The 18,290-nt window shown below is 50.1% G+C and overlaps 10 non-coding genes across 10 annotated transcripts in view; all 10 read right to left on the bottom strand.

Annotated features, from left to right (window-relative positions):
• Positions 1-25, bottom strand: part of TRNAG-UCC (transfer RNA glycine (anticodon UCC)) — a 72-nt gene extending 47 nt beyond the window's left edge. Inside the window, exon 1 of the tRNA in view lies at positions 1-25. This exon is cut by the window's left edge and continues 47 nt beyond it. This is a non-coding gene — a tRNA (tRNA-Gly).
• Positions 26-1,210: 1,185 nt separating this feature from the next.
• Positions 1,211-1,282, bottom strand: TRNAG-UCC (transfer RNA glycine (anticodon UCC)). Its single transcript has one exon. It is a non-coding gene; the product is annotated as a tRNA-Gly (tRNA).
• Positions 1,283-2,467: 1,185 nt separating this feature from the next.
• TRNAG-UCC (transfer RNA glycine (anticodon UCC)) lies at positions 2,468-2,539 on the bottom strand. The gene has a single exon. It is a non-coding gene; the product is annotated as a tRNA-Gly (tRNA).
• A 2,442-nt stretch (positions 2,540-4,981) lies between these two features.
• On the bottom strand, positions 4,982-5,053 carry TRNAG-UCC (transfer RNA glycine (anticodon UCC)). Its single transcript has one exon. It is a non-coding gene; the product is annotated as a tRNA-Gly (tRNA).
• Positions 5,054-7,495: 2,442 nt separating this feature from the next.
• TRNAG-UCC (transfer RNA glycine (anticodon UCC)) lies at positions 7,496-7,567 on the bottom strand. The gene has a single exon. It is a non-coding gene; the product is annotated as a tRNA-Gly (tRNA).
• Positions 7,568-10,009: 2,442 nt separating this feature from the next.
• Positions 10,010-10,081, bottom strand: TRNAG-UCC (transfer RNA glycine (anticodon UCC)). The gene has a single exon. It is a non-coding gene; the product is annotated as a tRNA-Gly (tRNA).
• A 1,185-nt stretch (positions 10,082-11,266) lies between these two features.
• Positions 11,267-11,338, bottom strand: TRNAG-UCC (transfer RNA glycine (anticodon UCC)). The gene has a single exon. It is a non-coding gene; the product is annotated as a tRNA-Gly (tRNA).
• Positions 11,339-12,523: 1,185 nt separating this feature from the next.
• Positions 12,524-12,595, bottom strand: TRNAG-UCC (transfer RNA glycine (anticodon UCC)). Its single transcript has one exon. It is a non-coding gene; the product is annotated as a tRNA-Gly (tRNA).
• Positions 12,596-13,780: 1,185 nt separating this feature from the next.
• TRNAG-UCC (transfer RNA glycine (anticodon UCC)) lies at positions 13,781-13,852 on the bottom strand. Its single transcript has one exon. It is a non-coding gene; the product is annotated as a tRNA-Gly (tRNA).
• Positions 13,853-15,037: 1,185 nt separating this feature from the next.
• Positions 15,038-15,109, bottom strand: TRNAG-UCC (transfer RNA glycine (anticodon UCC)). Its single transcript has one exon. It is a non-coding gene; the product is annotated as a tRNA-Gly (tRNA).
• Between the last annotated feature and the right edge of the window lie 3,181 nt (positions 15,110-18,290).

Here is an 18,290-nt window from a genome sequence, read left to right as displayed (position 1 = left end):
ATGCTCACCACTATACCACCAACGCCTGCCTGTCTGGGCTATCTGATGGAGCGGCCCTTAGAAATAAGAATAAGTCATTGGCTGGGAATGAAAAAAGCTTGCGTTTGACGCAGAAGCAGTTCGCATCATGAGGTCTTGCCGGTCAGCCCAACATTTCCCCGGGACCCCTTAAAAAAGGAGCTTGGTTTTAAGTTTGGTTTGATTGAACAGTACATTTTGTTGGCTGGGCTGGGACCCTCTCCTATTTAGCGCAAGAGTGGAACGAGGCAGCAAGTTCAAGGAATGACATTGCATCCAGGCACTTACAGCTCTTTGTGCCCTAATGCCATGACACAAAAACATAATTTGAAAAAAGTTAGCAGAGGATGGTTTCGATCCATCGACCTCTGGGTTATGGGCCCAGCACGCTTCCGCTGCGCCACTCTGCTGGTTGGAGAACAAGAGCTTTTCTGGGCTTTTACAGCCTACAAACCGACAACCCTAGACCCAGTTTCGAGTGAAGCGGGCAGTAGGCCTTACAAAGCCAAACAACCTGCAACCACGCACTCCCATCCCATGGCCTTTTGCAGACAGGCCTCATTTCTCTAGCTCACACCCTAACTGCCAACACCCCTTCCCCTTCTCTCTCTGTCTCTCTCTCTCTGTCTCTCTCTCTCATTCTCTCTCTCTCGCAAATAGATACTTTACTTCCCAGGTGCAACAAAACAAGCCTTCTCGAGCTGGCAGATATGGGAAGGAAGGAAGGAAGGGCCAGTTTGGAAACTCAACTCAATTACCATAAATCCCCTGCTAAGGGTTATGGGAGGGAGGAATGAAGGAACTTTGCTTCAGGGAAAGGGCTGCTGCTGCTTCAGCATGTGAGGAGCGCAGCCACACGTTTCACCTTCTTCAGTATGTTGGTTTACAGGATGAGAGAGATCCTGAAACCTCACTCTAATAGGCTGAGGTGCTGTGCTTGGTGGCCTGCTGGGACCAAGGCCCGTCAGGGCAAGGCGAATAGGCCTTTGTCAGGCCTTCGTCAGGGCTTTGTCGGGGAGGGGCCAGGAGCCCTGCTCGCTTCAATCCCCTCACCGATAGACAGTTGCAGAAACTAGGATGCAAGAACCTTTCCTGGATGGGGTTTTGATTTTCACGAAAAGTGTGTCAGCTTTGCTTTCAGCATGAGTCTGATTTCCAAAAAATGCATTTTGAACAATTTAAAGATTTGATCTGCGTTGGCCGGGAATCGAACCCGGGTCAACTGCTTGGAAGGCAGCTATGCTCACCACTATACCACCAACGCCTGCCTGTCTGGGCTATCTGATGGAGCGGCCCTTAGAAATAAGAATAAGTCATTGGCTGGGAATGAAAAAAGCTTGCGTTTGACGCAGAAGCAGTTCGCATCATGAGGTCTTGCCGGTCAGCCCAACATTTCCCCGGGACCCCTTAAAAAAGGAGCTTGGTTTTAAGTTTGGTTTGATTGAACAGTACATTTTGTTGGCTGGGCTGGGACCCTCTCCTATTTAGCGCAAGAGTGGAACGAGGCAGCAAGTTCAAGGAATGACATTGCATCCAGGCACTTACAGCTCTTTGTGCCCTAATGCCATGACACAAAAACATAATTTGAAAAAAGTTAGCAGAGGATGGTTTCGATCCATCGACCTCTGGGTTATGGGCCCAGCACGCTTCCGCTGCGCCACTCTGCTGGTTGGAGAACAAGAGCTTTTCTGGGCTTTTACAGCCTACAAACCGACAACCCTAGACCCAGTTTCGAGTGAAGCGGGCAGTAGGCCTTACAAAGCCAAACAACCTGCAACCACGCACTCCCATCCCATGGCCTTTTGCAGACAGGCCTCATTTCTCTAGCTCACACCCTAACTGCCAACACCCCTTCCCCTTCTCTCTCTGTCTCTCTCTCTCTGTCTCTCTCTCTCATTCTCTCTCTCTCGCAAATAGATACTTTACTTCCCAGGTGCAACAAAACAAGCCTTCTCGAGCTGGCAGATATGGGAAGGAAGGAAGGAAGGGCCAGTTTGGAAACTCAACTCAATTACCATAAATCCCCTGCTAAGGGTTATGGGAGGGAGGAATGAAGGAACTTTGCTTCAGGGAAAGGGCTGCTGCTGCTTCAGCATGTGAGGAGCGCAGCCACACGTTTCACCTTCTTCAGTATGTTGGTTTACAGGATGAGAGAGATCCTGAAACCTCACTCTAATAGGCTGAGGTGCTGTGCTCGGTGGCCTGCTGGGACCAAGGCCCGTCAGGGCAAGGCGAATAGGCCTTTGTCAGGCCTTCGTCAGGGCTTTGTCGGGGAGGGGCCAGGAGCCCTGCTCGCTTCAATCCCCTCACCGATAGACAGTTGCAGAAACTAGGATGCAAGAACCTTTCCTGGATGGGGTTTTGATTTTCACGAAAAGTGTGTCAGCTTTGCTTTCAGCATGAGTCTGATTTCCAAAAAATGCATTTTGAACAATTTAAAGATTTGATCTGCGTTGGCCGGGAATCGAACCCGGGTCAACTGCTTGGAAGGCAGCTATGCTCACCACTATACCACCAACGCCTGCCTGTCTGGGCTATCTGATGGAGCGGCCCTTAGAAATAAGAATAAGTCATTGGCTGGGAATGAAAAAAGCTTGCGTTTGACGCAGAAGCAGTTCGCATCATGAGGTCTTGCCGGTCAGCCCAACATTTCCCCGGGACCCCTTAAAAAAGGAGCTTGGTTTTAAGTTTGGTTTGATTGAACAGTACATTTTGTTGGCTGGGCTGGGACCCTCTCCTATTTAGCGCAAGAGTGGAACGAGGCAGCAAGTTCAAGGAATGACATTGCATCCAGGCACTTACAGCTCTTTGTGCCCTAATGCCATGACACAAAAACATAATTTGAAAAAAGTTAGCAGAGGATGGTTTCGATCCATCGACCTCTGGGTTATGGGCCCAGCACGCTTCCGCTGCGCCACTCTGCTGGTTGGAGAACAAGAGCTTTTCTGGGCTTTTACAGCCTACAAACCGACAACCCTAGACCCAGTTTCGAGTGAAGCGGGCAGTAGGCCTTACAAAGCCAAACAACCTGCAACCACGCACTCCCATCCCATGGCCTTTTGCAGACAGGCCTCATTTCTCTAGCTCACACCCTAACTGCCAACACCCCTTCCCCTTCTCTCTCTGTCTCTCTCTCTCTGTCTCTCTCTCTCATTCTCTCTCTCTCGCAAATAGATACTTTACTTCCCAGGTGCAACAAAACAAGCCTTCTCGAGCTGGCAGATATGGGAAGGAAGGAAGGAAGGGCCAGTTTGGAAACTCAACTCAATTACCATAAATCCCCTGCTAAGGGTTATGGGAGGGAGGAATGAAGGAACTTTGCTTCAGGGAAAGGGCTGCTGCTGCTTCAGCATGTGAGGAGCGCAGCCACACGTTTCACCTTCTTCAGTATGTTGGTTTACAGGATGAGAGAGATCCTGAAACCTCACTCTAATAGGCTGAGGTGCTGTGCTCGGTGGCCTGCTGGGACCAAGGCCCGTCAGGGCAAGGCGAATAGGCCTTTGTCAGGCCTTCGTCAGGGCTTTGTCGGGGAGGGGCCAGGAGCCCTGCTCGCTTCAATCCCCTCACCGATAGACAGTTGCAGAAACTAGGATGCAAGAACCTTTCCTGGATGGGGTTTTGATTTTCACGAAAAGTGTGTCAGCTTTGCTTTCAGCATGAGTCTGATTTCCAAAAAATGCATTTTGAACAATTTAAAGATTTGATCTGCGTTGGCCGGGAATAGAACCCGGGTCAACTGCTTGGAAGGCAGCTATGCTCACCACTATACCACCAACGCCTGCCTGTCTGGGCTATCTGATGGAGCGGCCCTTAGAAATAAGAATAAGTCATTGGCTGGGAATGAAAAAAGCTTGCGTTTGACGCAGAAGCAGTTCGCATCATGAGGTCTTGCCGGTCAGCCCAACATTTCCCCGGGACCCCTTAAAAAAGGAGCTTGGTTTTAAGTTTGGTTTGATTGAACAGTACATTTTGTTGGCTGGGCTGGGACCCTCTCCTATTTAGCGCAAGAGTGGAACGAGGCAGCAAGTTCAAGGAATGACATTGCATCCAGGCACTTACAGCTCTTTGTGCCCTAATGCCATGACACAAAAACATAATTTGAAAAAAGTTAGCAGAGGATGGTTTCGATCCATCGACCTCTGGGTTATGGGCCCAGCACGCTTCCGCTGCGCCACTCTGCTGGTTGGAGAACAAGAGCTTTTCTGGGCTTTTACAGCCTACAAACCGACAACCCTAGACCCAGTTTCGAGTGAAGCGGGCAGTAGGCCTTACAAAGCCAAACAACCTGCAACCACGCACTCCCATCCCATGGCCTTTTGCAGACAGGCCTCATTTCTCTAGCTCACACCCTAACTGCCAACACCCCTTCCCCTTCTCTCTCTGTCTCTCTCTCTCTGTCTCTCTCTCTCATTCTCTCTCTCTCGCAAATAGATACTTTACTTCCCAGGTGCAACAAAACAAGCCTTCTCGAGCTGGCAGATATGGGAAGGAAGGAAGGAAGGGCCAGTTTGGAAACTCAACTCAATTACCATAAATCCCCTGCTAAGGGTTATGGGAGGGAGGAATGAAGGAACTTTGCTTCAGGGAAAGGGCTGCTGCTGCTTCAGCATGTGAGGAGCGCAGCCACACGTTTCACCTTCTTCAGTATGTTGGTTTACAGGATGAGAGAGATCCTGAAACCTCACTCTAATAGGCTGAGGTGCTGTGCTCGGTGGCCTGCTGGGACCAAGGCCCGTCAGGGCAAGGCGAATAGGCCTTTGTCAGGCCTTCGTCAGGGCTTTGTCGGGGAGGGGCCAGGAGCCCTGCTCGCTTCAATCCCCTCACCGATAGACAGTTGCAGAAACTAGGATGCAAGAACCTTTCCTGGATGGGGTTTTGATTTTCACGAAAAGTGTGTCAGCTTTGCTTTCAGCATGAGTCTGATTTCCAAAAAATGCATTTTGAACAATTTAAAGATTTGATCTGCGTTGGCCGGGAATCGAACCCGGGTCAACTGCTTGGAAGGCAGCTATGCTCACCACTATACCACCAACGCCTGCCTGTCTGGGCTATCTGATGGAGCGGCCCTTAGAAATAAGAATAAGTCATTGGCTGGGAATGAAAAAAGCTTGCGTTTGACGCAGAAGCAGTTCGCATCATGAGGTCTTGCCGGTCAGCCCAACATTTCCCCGGGACCCCTTAAAAAAGGAGCTTGGTTTTAAGTTTGGTTTGATTGAACAGTACATTTTGTTGGCTGGGCTGGGACCCTCTCCTATTTAGCGCAAGAGTGGAACGAGGCAGCAAGTTCAAGGAATGACATTGCATCCAGGCACTTACAGCTCTTTGTGCCCTAATGCCATGACACAAAAACATAATTTGAAAAAAGTTAGCAGAGGATGGTTTCGATCCATCGACCTCTGGGTTATGGGCCCAGCACGCTTCCGCTGCGCCACTCTGCTGGTTGGAGAACAAGAGCTTTTCTGGGCTTTTACAGCCTACAAACCGACAACCCTAGACCCAGTTTCGAGTGAAGCGGGCAGTAGGCCTTACAAAGCCAAACAACCTGCAACCACGCACTCCCATCCCATGGCCTTTTGCAGACAGGCCTCATTTCTCTAGCTCACACCCTAACTGCCAACACCCCTTCCCCTTCTCTCTCTGTCTCTCTCTCTCTGTCTCTCTCTCTCATTCTCTCTCTCTCGCAAATAGATACTTTACTTCCCAGGTGCAACAAAACAAGCCTTCTCGAGCTGGCAGATATGGGAAGGAAGGAAGGAAGGGCCAGTTTGGAAACTCAACTCAATTACCATAAATCCCCTGCTAAGGGTTATGGGAGGGAGGAATGAAGGAACTTTGCTTCAGGGAAAGGGCTGCTGCTGCTTCAGCATGTGAGGAGCGCAGCCACACGTTTCACCTTCTTCAGTATGTTGGTTTACAGGATGAGAGAGATCCTGAAACCTCACTCTAATAGGCTGAGGTGCTGTGCTCGGTGGCCTGCTGGGACCAAGGCCCGTCAGGGCAAGGCGAATAGGCCTTTGTCAGGCCTTCGTCAGGGCTTTGTCGGGGAGGGGCCAGGAGCCCTGCTCGCTTCAATCCCCTCACCGATAGACAGTTGCAGAAACTAGGATGCAAGAACCTTTCCTGGATGGGGTTTTGATTTTCACGAAAAGTGTGTCAGCTTTGCTTTCAGCATGAGTCTGATTTCCAAAAAATGCATTTTGAACAATTTAAAGATTTGATCTGCGTTGGCAGGGAATCGAACCCAGGTCAACTGCTTGGAAGGCAGCTATGCTCACCACTATACCACCAACGCCTGCCTGTCTGGGCTATCTGATGGAGCGGCCCTTAGAAATAAGAATAAGTCATTGGCTGGGAATGAAAAAAGCTTGCGTTTGACGCAGAAGCAGTTCGCATCATGAGGTCTTGCCGGTCAGCCCAACATTTCCCCGGGACCCCTTAAAAAAGGAGCTTGGTTTTAAGTTTGGTTTGATTGAACAGTACATTTTGTTGGCTGGGCTGGGACCCTCTCCTATTTAGCGCAAGAGTGGAACGAGGCAGCAAGTTCAAGGAATGACATTGCATCCAGGCACTTACAGCTCTTTGTGCCCTAATGCCATGACACAAAAACATAATTTGAAAAAAGTTAGCAGAGGATGGTTTCGATCCATCGACCTCTGGGTTATGGGCCCAGCACGCTTCCGCTGCGCCACTCTGCTGGTTGGAGAACAAGAGCTTTTCTGGGCTTTTACAGCCTACAAACCGACAACCCTAGACCCAGTTTCGAGTGAAGCGGGCAGTAGGCCTTACAAAGCCAAACAACCTGCAACCACGCACTCCCATCCCATGGCCTTTTGCAGACAGGCCTCATTTCTCTAGCTCACACCCTAACTGCCAACACCCCTTCCCCTTCTCTCTCTGTCTCTCTCTCTCTGTCTCTCTCTCTCATTCTCTCTCTCTCGCAAATAGATACTTTACTTCCCAGGTGCAACAAAACAAGCCTTCTCGAGCTGGCAGATATGGGAAGGAAGGAAGGAAGGGCCAGTTTGGAAACTCAACTCAATTACCATAAATCCCCTGCTAAGGGTTATGGGAGGGAGGAATGAAGGAACTTTGCTTCAGGGAAAGGGCTGCTGCTGCTTCAGCATGTGAGGAGCGCAGCCACACGTTTCACCTTCTTCAGTATGTTGGTTTACAGGATGAGAGAGATCCTGAAACCTCACTCTAATAGGCTGAGGTGCTGTGCTCGGTGGCCTGCTGGGACCAAGGCCCGTCAGGGCAAGGCGAATAGGCCTTTGTCAGGCCTTCGTCAGGGCTTTGTCGGGGAGGGGCCAGGAGCCCTGCTCGCTTCAATCCCCTCACCGATAGACAGTTGCAGAAACTAGGATGCAAGAACCTTTCCTGGATGGGGTTTTGATTTTCACGAAAAGTGTGTCAGCTTTGCTTTCAGCATGAGTCTGATTTCCAAAAAATGCATTTTGAACAATTTAAAGATTTGATCTGCGTTGGCCGGGAATCGAACCCGGGTCAACTGCTTGGAAGGCAGCTATGCTCACCACTATACCACCAACGCCTGCCTGTCTGGGCTATCTGATGGAGCGGCCCTTAGAAATAAGAATAAGTCATTGGCTGGGAATGAAAAAAGCTTGCGTTTGACGCAGAAGCAGTTCGCATCATGAGGTCTTGCCGGTCAGCCCAACATTTCCCCGGGACCCCTTAAAAAAGGAGCTTGGTTTTAAGTTTGGTTTGATTGAACAGTACATTTTGTTGGCTGGGCTGGGACCCTCTCCTATTTAGCGCAAGAGTGGAACGAGGCAGCAAGTTCAAGGAATGACATTGCATCCAGGCACTTACAGCTCTTTGTGCCCTAATGCCATGACACAAAAACATAATTTGAAAAAAGTTAGCAGAGGATGGTTTCGATCCATCGACCTCTGGGTTATGGGCCCAGCACGCTTCCGCTGCGCCACTCTGCTGGTTGGAGAACAAGAGCTTTTCTGGGCTTTTACAGCCTACAAACCGACAACCCTAGACCCAGTTTCGAGTGAAGCGGGCAGTAGGCCTTACAAAGCCAAACAACCTGCAACCACGCACTCCCATCCCATGGCCTTTTGCAGACAGGCCTCATTTCTCTAGCTCACACCCTAACTGCCAACACCCCTTCCCCTTCTCTCTCTGTCTCTCTCTCTCTGTCTCTCTCTCTCATTCTCTCTCTCTCGCAAATAGATACTTTACTTCCCAGGTGCAACAAAACAAGCCTTCTCGAGCTGGCAGATATGGGAAGGAAGGAAGGAAGGGCCAGTTTGGAAACTCAACTCAATTACCATAAATCCCCTGCTAAGGGTTATGGGAGGGAGGAATGAAGGAACTTTGCTTCAGGGAAAGGGCTGCTGCTGCTTCAGCATGTGAGGAGCGCAGCCACACGTTTCACCTTCTTCAGTATGTTGGTTTACAGGATGAGAGAGATCCTGAAACCTCACTCTAATAGGCTGAGGTGCTGTGCTCGGTGGCCTGCTGGGACCAAGGCCCGTCAGGGCAAGGCGAATAGGCCTTTGTCAGGCCTTCGTCAGGGCTTTGTCGGGGAGGGGCCAGGAGCCCTGCTCGCTTCAATCCCCTCACCGATAGACAGTTGCAGAAACTAGGATGCAAGAACCTTTCCTGGATGGGGTTTTGATTTTCACGAAAAGTGTGTCAGCTTTGCTTTCAGCATGAGTCTGATTTCCAAAAAATGCATTTTGAACAATTTAAAGATTTGATCTGCGTTGGCAGGGAATCGAACCCAGGTCAACTGCTTGGAAGGCAGCTATGCTCACCACTATACCACCAACGCCTGCCTGTCTGGGCTATCTGATGGAGCGGCCCTTAGAAATAAGAATAAGTCATTGGCTGGGAATGAAAAAAGCTTGCGTTTGACGCAGAAGCAGTTCGCATCATGAGGTCTTGCCGGTCAGCCCAACATTTCCCCGGGACCCCTTAAAAAAGGAGCTTGGTTTTAAGTTTGGTTTGATTGAACAGTACATTTTGTTGGCTGGGCTGGGACCCTCTCCTATTTAGCGCAAGAGTGGAACGAGGCAGCAAGTTCAAGGAATGACATTGCATCCAGGCACTTACAGCTCTTTGTGCCCTAATGCCATGACACAAAAACATAATTTGAAAAAAGTTAGCAGAGGATGGTTTCGATCCATCGACCTCTGGGTTATGGGCCCAGCACGCTTCCGCTGCGCCACTCTGCTGGTTGGAGAACAAGAGCTTTTCTGGGCTTTTACAGCCTACAAACCGACAACCCTAGACCCAGTTTCGAGTGAAGCGGGCAGTAGGCCTTACAAAGCCAAACAACCTGCAACCACGCACTCCCATCCCATGGCCTTTTGCAGACAGGCCTCATTTCTCTAGCTCACACCCTAACTGCCAACACCCCTTCCCCTTCTCTCTCTGTCTCTCTCTCTCTGTCTCTCTCTCTCATTCTCTCTCTCTCGCAAATAGATACTTTACTTCCCAGGTGCAACAAAACAAGCCTTCTCGAGCTGGCAGATATGGGAAGGAAGGAAGGAAGGGCCAGTTTGGAAACTCAACTCAATTACCATAAATCCCCTGCTAAGGGTTATGGGAGGGAGGAATGAAGGAACTTTGCTTCAGGGAAAGGGCTGCTGCTGCTTCAGCATGTGAGGAGCGCAGCCACACGTTTCACCTTCTTCAGTATGTTGGTTTACAGGATGAGAGAGATCCTGAAACCTCACTCTAATAGGCTGAGGTGCTGTGCTCGGTGGCCTGCTGGGACCAAGGCCCGTCAGGGCAAGGCGAATAGGCCTTTGTCAGGCCTTCGTCAGGGCTTTGTCGGGGAGGGGCCAGGAGCCCTGCTCGCTTCAATCCCCTCACCGATAGACAGTTGCAGAAACTAGGATGCAAGAACCTTTCCTGGATGGGGTTTTGATTTTCACGAAAAGTGTGTCAGCTTTGCTTTCAGCATGAGTCTGATTTCCAAAAAATGCATTTTGAACAATTTAAAGATTTGATCTGCGTTGGCCGGGAATCGAACCCGGGTCAACTGCTTGGAAGGCAGCTATGCTCACCACTATACCACCAACGCCTGCCTGTCTGGGCTATCTGATGGAGCGGCCCTTAGAAATAAGAATAAGTCATTGGCTGGGAATGAAAAAAGCTTGCGTTTGACGCAGAAGCAGTTCGCATCATGAGGTCTTGCCGGTCAGCCCAACATTTCCCCGGGACCCCTTAAAAAAGGAGCTTGGTTTTAAGTTTGGTTTGATTGAACAGTACATTTTGTTGGCTGGGCTGGGACCCTCTCCTATTTAGCGCAAGAGTGGAACGAGGCAGCAAGTTCAAGGAATGACATTGCATCCAGGCACTTACAGCTCTTTGTGCCCTAATGCCATGACACAAAAACATAATTTGAAAAAAGTTAGCAGAGGATGGTTTCGATCCATCGACCTCTGGGTTATGGGCCCAGCACGCTTCCGCTGCGCCACTCTGCTGGTTGGAGAACAAGAGCTTTTCTGGGCTTTTACAGCCTACAAACCGACAACCCTAGACCCAGTTTCGAGTGAAGCGGGCAGTAGGCCTTACAAAGCCAAACAACCTGCAACCACGCACTCCCATCCCATGGCCTTTTGCAGACAGGCCTCATTTCTCTAGCTCACACCCTAACTGCCAACACCCCTTCCCCTTCTCTCTCTGTCTCTCTCTCTCTGTCTCTCTCTCTCATTCTCTCTCTCTCGCAAATAGATACTTTACTTCCCAGGTGCAACAAAACAAGCCTTCTCGAGCTGGCAGATATGGGAAGGAAGGAAGGAAGGGCCAGTTTGGAAACTCAACTCAATTACCATAAATCCCCTGCTAAGGGTTATGGGAGGGAGGAATGAAGGAACTTTGCTTCAGGGAAAGGGCTGCTGCTGCTTCAGCATGTGAGGAGCGCAGCCACACGTTTCACCTTCTTCAGTATGTTGGTTTACAGGATGAGAGAGATCCTGAAACCTCACTCTAATAGGCTGAGGTGCTGTGCTCGGTGGCCTGCTGGGACCAAGGCCCGTCAGGGCAAGGCGAATAGGCCTTTGTCAGGCCTTCGTCAGGGCTTTGTCGGGGAGGGGCCAGGAGCCCTGCTCGCTTCAATCCCCTCACCGATAGACAGTTGCAGAAACTAGGATGCAAGAACCTTTCCTGGATGGGGTTTTGATTTTCACGAAAAGTGTGTCAGCTTTGCTTTCAGCATGAGTCTGATTTCCAAAAAATGCATTTTGAACAATTTAAAGATTTGATCTGCGTTGGCCGGGAATCGAACCCGGGTCAACTGCTTGGAAGGCAGCTATGCTCACCACTATACCACCAACGCCTGCCTGTCTGGGCTATCTGATGGAGCGGCCCTTAGAAATAAGAATAAGTCATTGGCTGGGAATGAAAAAAGCTTGCGTTTGACGCAGAAGCAGTTCGCATCATGAGGTCTTGCCGGTCAGCCCAACATTTCCCCGGGACCCCTTAAAAAAGGAGCTTGGTTTTAAGTTTGGTTTGATTGAACAGTACATTTTGTTGGCTGGGCTGGGACCCTCTCCTATTTAGCGCAAGAGTGGAACGAGGCAGCAAGTTCAAGGAATGACATTGCATCCAGGCACTTACAGCTCTTTGTGCCCTAATGCCATGACACAAAAACATAATTTGAAAAAAGTTAGCAGAGGATGGTTTCGATCCATCGACCTCTGGGTTATGGGCCCAGCACGCTTCCGCTGCGCCACTCTGCTGGTTGGAGAACAAGAGCTTTTCTGGGCTTTTACAGCCTACAAACCGACAACCCTAGACCCAGTTTCGAGTGAAGCGGGCAGTAGGCCTTACAAAGCCAAACAACCTGCAACCACGCACTCCCATCCCATGGCCTTTTGCAGACAGGCCTCATTTCTCTAGCTCACACCCTAACTGCCAACACCCCTTCCCCTTCTCTCTCTGTCTCTCTCTCTCTGTCTCTCTCTCTCATTCTCTCTCTCTCGCAAATAGATACTTTACTTCCCAGGTGCAACAAAACAAGCCTTCTCGAGCTGGCAGATATGGGAAGGAAGGAAGGAAGGGCCAGTTTGGAAACTCAACTCAATTACCATAAATCCCCTGCTAAGGGTTATGGGAGGGAGGAATGAAGGAACTTTGCTTCAGGGAAAGGGCTGCTGCTGCTTCAGCATGTGAGGAGCGCAGCCACACGTTTCACCTTCTTCAGTATGTTGGTTTACAGGATGAGAGAGATCCTGAAACCTCACTCTAATAGGCTGAGGTGCTGTGCTCGGTGGCCTGCTGGGACCAAGGCCCGTCAGGGCAAGGCGAATAGGCCTTTGTCAGGCCTTCGTCAGGGCTTTGTCGGGGAGGGGCCAGGAGCCCTGCTCGCTTCAATCCCCTCACCGATAGACAGTTGCAGAAACTAGGATGCAAGAACCTTTCCTGGATGGGGTTTTGATTTTCACGAAAAGTGTGTCAGCTTTGCTTTCAGCATGAGTCTGATTTCCAAAAAATGCATTTTGAACAATTTAAAGATTTGATCTGCGTTGGCCGGGAATCGAACCCGGGTCAACTGCTTGGAAGGCAGCTATGCTCACCACTATACCACCAACGCCTGCCTGTCTGGGCTATCTGATGGAGCGGCCCTTAGAAATAAGAATAAGTCATTGGCTGGGAATGAAAAAAGCTTGCGTTTGACGCAGAAGCAGTTCGCATCATGAGGTCTTGCCGGTCAGCCCAACATTTCCCCGGGACCCCTTAAAAAAGGAGCTTGGTTTTAAGTTTGGTTTGATTGAACAGTACATTTTGTTGGCTGGGCTGGGACCCTCTCCTATTTAGCGCAAGAGTGGAACGAGGCAGCAAGTTCAAGGAATGACATTGCATCCAGGCACTTACAGCTCTTTGTGCCCTAATGCCATGACACAAAAACATAATTTGAAAAAAGTTAGCAGAGGATGGTTTCGATCCATCGACCTCTGGGTTATGGGCCCAGCACGCTTCCGCTGCGCCACTCTGCTGGTTGGAGAACAAGAGCTTTTCTGGGCTTTTACAGCCTACAAACCGACAACCCTAGACCCAGTTTCGAGTGAAGCGGGCAGTAGGCCTTACAAAGCCAAACAACCTGCAACCACGCACTCCCATCCCATGGCCTTTTGCAGACAGGCCTCATTTCTCTAGCTCACACCCTAACTGCCAACACCCCTTCCCCTTCTCTCTCTGTCTCTCTCTCTCTGTCTCTCTCTCTCATTCTCTCTCTCTCGCAAATAGATACTTTACTTCCCAGGTGCAACAAAACAAGCCTTCTCGAGCTGGCAGATATGGGAAGGAAGGAAGGAAGGGCCAGTTTGGAAACTCAACTCAATTACCATAAATCCCCTGCTAAGGGTTATGGGAGGGAGGAATGAAGGAACTTTGCTTCAGGGAAAGGGCTGCTGCTGCTTCAGCATGTGAGGAGCGCAGCCACACGTTTCACCTTCTTCAGTATGTTGGTTTACAGGATGAGAGAGATCCTGAAACCTCACTCTAATAGGCTGAGGTGCTGTGCTCGGTGGCCTGCTGGGACCAAGGCCCGTCAGGGCAAGGCGAATAGGCCTTTGTCAGGCCTTCGTCAGGGCTTTGTCGGGGAGGGGCCAGGAGCCCTGCTCGCTTCAATCCCCTCACCGATAGACAGTTGCAGAAACTAGGATGCAAGAACCTTTCCTGGATGGGGTTTTGATTTTCACGAAAAGTGTGTCAGCTTTGCTTTCAGCATGAGTCTGATTTCCAAAAAATGCATTTTGAACAATTTAAAGATTTGATCTGCGTTGGCCGGGAATCGAACCCGGGTCAACTGCTTGGAAGGCAGCTATGCTCACCACTATACCACCAACGCCTGCCTGTCTGGGCTATCTGATGGAGCGGCCCTTAGAAATAAGAATAAGTCATTGGCTGGGAATGAAAAAAGCTTGCGTTTGACGCAGAAGCAGTTCGCATCATGAGGTCTTGCCGGTCAGCCCAACATTTCCCCGGGACCCCTTAAAAAAGGAGCTTGGTTTTAAGTTTGGTTTGATTGAACAGTACATTTTGTTGGCTGGGCTGGGACCCTCTCCTATTTAGCGCAAGAGTGGAACGAGGCAGCAAGTTCAAGGAATGACATTGCATCCAGGCACTTACAGCTCTTTGTGCCCTAATGCCATGACACAAAAACATAATTTGAAAAAAGTTAGCAGAGGATGGTTTCGATCCATCGACCTCTGGGTTATGGGCCCAGCACGCTTCCGCTGCGCCACTCTGCTGGTTGGAGAACAAGAGCTTTTCTGGGCTTTTACAGCCTACAAACCGACAACCCTAGACCCAGTTTCGAGTGAAGCGGGCAGTAGGCCTTACAAAGCCAAACAACCTGCAACCACGCACTCCCATCCCATGGCCTTTTGCAGACAGGCCTCATTTCTCTAGCTCACACCCTAACTGCCAACACCCCTTCCCCTTCTCTCTCTGTCTCTCTCTCTCTGTCTCTCTCTCTCATTCTCTCTCTCTCGCAAATAGATACTTTACTTCCCAGGTGCAACAAAACAAGCCTTCTCGAGCTGGCAGATATGGGAAGGAAGGAAGGAAGGGCCAGTTTGGAAACTCAACTCAATTACCATAAATCCCCTGCTAAGGGTTATGGGAGGGAGGAATGAAGGAACTTTGCTTCAGGGAAAGGGCTGCTGCTGCTTCAGCATGTGAGGAGCGCAGCCACACGTTTCACCTTCTTCAGTATGTTGGTTTACAGGATGAGAGAGATCCTGAAACCTCACTCTAATAGGCTGAGGTGCTGTGCTCGGTGGCCTGCTGGGACCAAGGCCCGTCAGGGCAAGGCGAATAGGCCTTTGTCAGGCCTTCGTCAGGGCTTTGTCGGGGAGGGGCCAGGAGCCCTGCTCGCTTCAATCCCCTCACCGATAGACAGTTGCAGAAACTAGGATGCAAGAACCTTTCCTGGATGGGGTTTTGATTTTCACGAAAAGTGTGTCAGCTTTGCTTTCAGCATGAGTCTGATTTCCAAAAAATGCATTTTGAACAATTTAAAGATTTGATCTGCGTTGGCCGGGAATCGAACCCGGGTCAACTGCTTGGAAGGCAGCTATGCTCACCACTATACCACCAACGCCTGCCTGTCTGGGCTATCTGATGGAGCGGCCCTTAGAAATAAGAATAAGTCATTGGCTGGGAATGAAAAAAGCTTGCGTTTGACGCAGAAGCAGTTCGCATCATGAGGTCTTGCCGGTCAGCCCAACATTTCCCCGGGACCCCTTAAAAAAGGAGCTTGGTTTTAAGTTTGGTTTGATTGAACAGTACATTTTGTTGGCTGGGCTGGGACCCTCTCCTATTTAGCGCAAGAGTGGAACGAGGCAGCAAGTTCAAGGAATGACATTGCATCCAGGCACTTACAGCTCTTTGTGCCCTAATGCCATGACACAAAAACATAATTTGAAAAAAGTTAGCAGAGGATGGTTTCGATCCATCGACCTCTGGGTTATGGGCCCAGCACGCTTCCGCTGCGCCACTCTGCTGGTTGGAGAACAAGAGCTTTTCTGGGCTTTTACAGCCTACAAACCGACAACCCTAGACCCAGTTTCGAGTGAAGCGGGCAGTAGGCCTTACAAAGCCAAACAACCTGCAACCACGCACTCCCATCCCATGGCCTTTTGCAGACAGGCCTCATTTCTCTAGCTCACACCCTAACTGCCAACACCCCTTCCCCTTCTCTCTCTGTCTCTCTCTCTCTGTCTCTCTCTCTCATTCTCTCTCTCTCGCAAATAGATACTTTACTTCCCAGGTGCAACAAAACAAGCCTTCTCGAGCTGGCAGATATGGGAAGGAAGGAAGGAAGGGCCAGTTTGGAAACTCAACTCAATTACCATAAATCCCCTGCTAAGGGTTATGGGAGGGAGGAATGAAGGAACTTTGCTTCAGGGAAAGGGCTGCTGCTGCTTCAGCATGTGAGGAGCACAGCCACACGTTTCACCTTCTTCAGTATGTTGGTTTACAGGATGAGAGAGATCCTGAAACCTCACTCTAATAGGCTGAGGTGCTGTGCTCGGTGGCCTGCTGGGACCAAGGCCCGTCAGGGCAAGGCGAATAGGCCTTTGTCAGGCCTTCGTCAGGGCTTTGTCGGGGAGGGGCCAGGAGCCCTGCTCGCTTCAATCCCCTCACCGATAGACAGTTGCAGAAACTAGGATGCAAGAACCTTTCCTGGATGGGGTTTTGATTTTCACGAAAAGTGTGTCAGCTTTGCTTTCAGCATGAGTCTGATTTCCAAAAAATGCATTTTGAACAATTTAAAGATTTGATCTGCGTTGGCCGGGAATCGTACCCGGGTCAACTGCTTGGAAGGCAGCTATGCTCACCACTATACCACCAACGCCTGCCTGTCTGGGCTATCTGATGGAGCGGCCCTTAGAAATAAGAATAAGTCATTGGCTGGGAATGAAAAAAGCTTGCGTTTGACGCAGAAGCAGTTCGCATCATGAGGTCTTGCCGGTCAGCCCAACATTTCCCCGGGACCCCTTAAAAAAGGAGCTTGGTTTTAAGTTTGGTTTGATTGAACAGTACATTTTGTTGGCTGGGCTGGGACCCTCTCCTATTTAGCGCAAGAGTGGAACGAGGCAGCAAGTTCAAGGAATGACATTGCATCCAGGCACTTACAGCTCTTTGTGCCCTAATGCCATGACACAAAAACATAATTTGAAAAAAGTTAGCAGAGGATGGTTTCGATCCATCGACCTCTGGGTTATGGGCCCAGCACGCTTCCGCTGCGCCACTCTGCTGGTTGGAGAACAAGAGCTTTTCTGGGCTTTTACAGCCTACAAACCGACAACCCTAGACCCAGTTTCGAGTGAAGCGGGCAGTAGGCCTTACAAAGCCAAACAACCTGCAACCACGCACTCCCATCCCATGGCCTTTTGCAGACAGGCCTCATTTCTCTAGCTCACACCCTAACTGCCAACACCCCTTCCCCTTCTCTCTCTGTCTCTCTCTCTCTGTCTCTCTCTCTCATTCTCTCTCTCTCGCAAATAGATACTTTACTTCCCAGGTGCAACAAAACAAGCCTTCTCGAGCTGGCAGATATGGGAAGGAAGGAAGGAAGGGCCAGTTTGGAAACTCAACTCAATTACCATAAATCCCCTGCTAAGGGTTATGGGAGGGAGGAATGAAGGAACTTTGCTTCAGGGAAAGGGCTGCTGCTGCTTCAGCATGTGAGGAGCGCAGCCACACGTTTCACCTTCTTCAGTATGTTGGTTTACAGGATGAGAGAGATCCTGAAACCTCACTCTAATAGGCTGAGGTGCTGTGCTCGGTGGCCTGCTGGGACCAAGGCCCGTCAGGGCAAGGCGAATAGGCCTTTGTCAGGCCTTCGTCAGGGCTTTGTCGGGGAGGGGCCAGGAGCCCTGCTCGCTTCAATCCCCTCACCGATAGACAGTTGCAGAAACTAGGATGCAAGAACCTTTCCTGGATGGGGTTTTGATTTTCACGAAAAGTGTGTCAGCTTTGCTTTCAGCATGAGTCTGATTTCCAAAAAATGCATTTTGAACAATTTAAAGATTTGATCTGCGTTGGCCGGGAATCGAACCCGGGTCAACTGCTTGGAAGGCAGCTATGCTCACCACTTTACCACCAACGCCTGCCTGTCTGGGCTATCTGATGGAGCGGCCCTTAGAAATAAGAATAAGTCATTGGCTGGGAATGAAAAAAGCTTGCGTTTGACGCAGAAGCAGTTCGCATCATGAGGTCTTGCCGGTCAGCCCAACATTTCCCCGGGACCCCTTAAAAAAGGAGCTTGGTTTTAAGTTTGGTTTGATTGAACAGTACATTTTGTTGGCTGGGCTGGGACCCTCTCCTATTTAGCGCAAGAGTGGAACGAGGCAGCAAGTTCAAGGAATGACATTGCATCCAGGCACTTACAGCTCTTTGTGCCCTAATGCCATGACACAAAAACATAATTTGAAAAAAGTTAGCAGAGGATGGTTTCGATCCATCGACCTCTGGGTTATGGGCCCAGCACGCTTCCGCTGCGCCACTCTGCTGGTTGGAGAACAAGAGCTTTTCTGGGCTTTTACAGCCTACAAACCGACAACCCTAGACCCAGTTTCGAGTGAAGCGGGCAGTAGGCCTTACAAAGCCAAACAACCTGCAACCACGCACTCCCATCCCATGGCCTTTTGCAGACAGGCCTCATTTCTCTAGCTCACACCCTAACTGCCAACACCCCTTCCCCTTCTCTCTCTGTCTCTCTCTCTCTGTCTCTCTCTCTCATTCTCTCTCTCTCGCAAATAGATACTTTACTTCCC

Source organism: Ambystoma mexicanum, chromosome 6q (genome assembly GCF_040938575.1).
Source record: "Ambystoma mexicanum isolate Mex_15411 chromosome 6q, UKY_AmexF1_1, whole genome shotgun sequence".
Classification (NCBI taxonomy): Eukaryota; Metazoa; Chordata; class Amphibia; order Caudata; family Ambystomatidae; genus Ambystoma; species Ambystoma mexicanum.
This window is presented reverse-complemented; position numbering and strand designations above follow the sequence as displayed.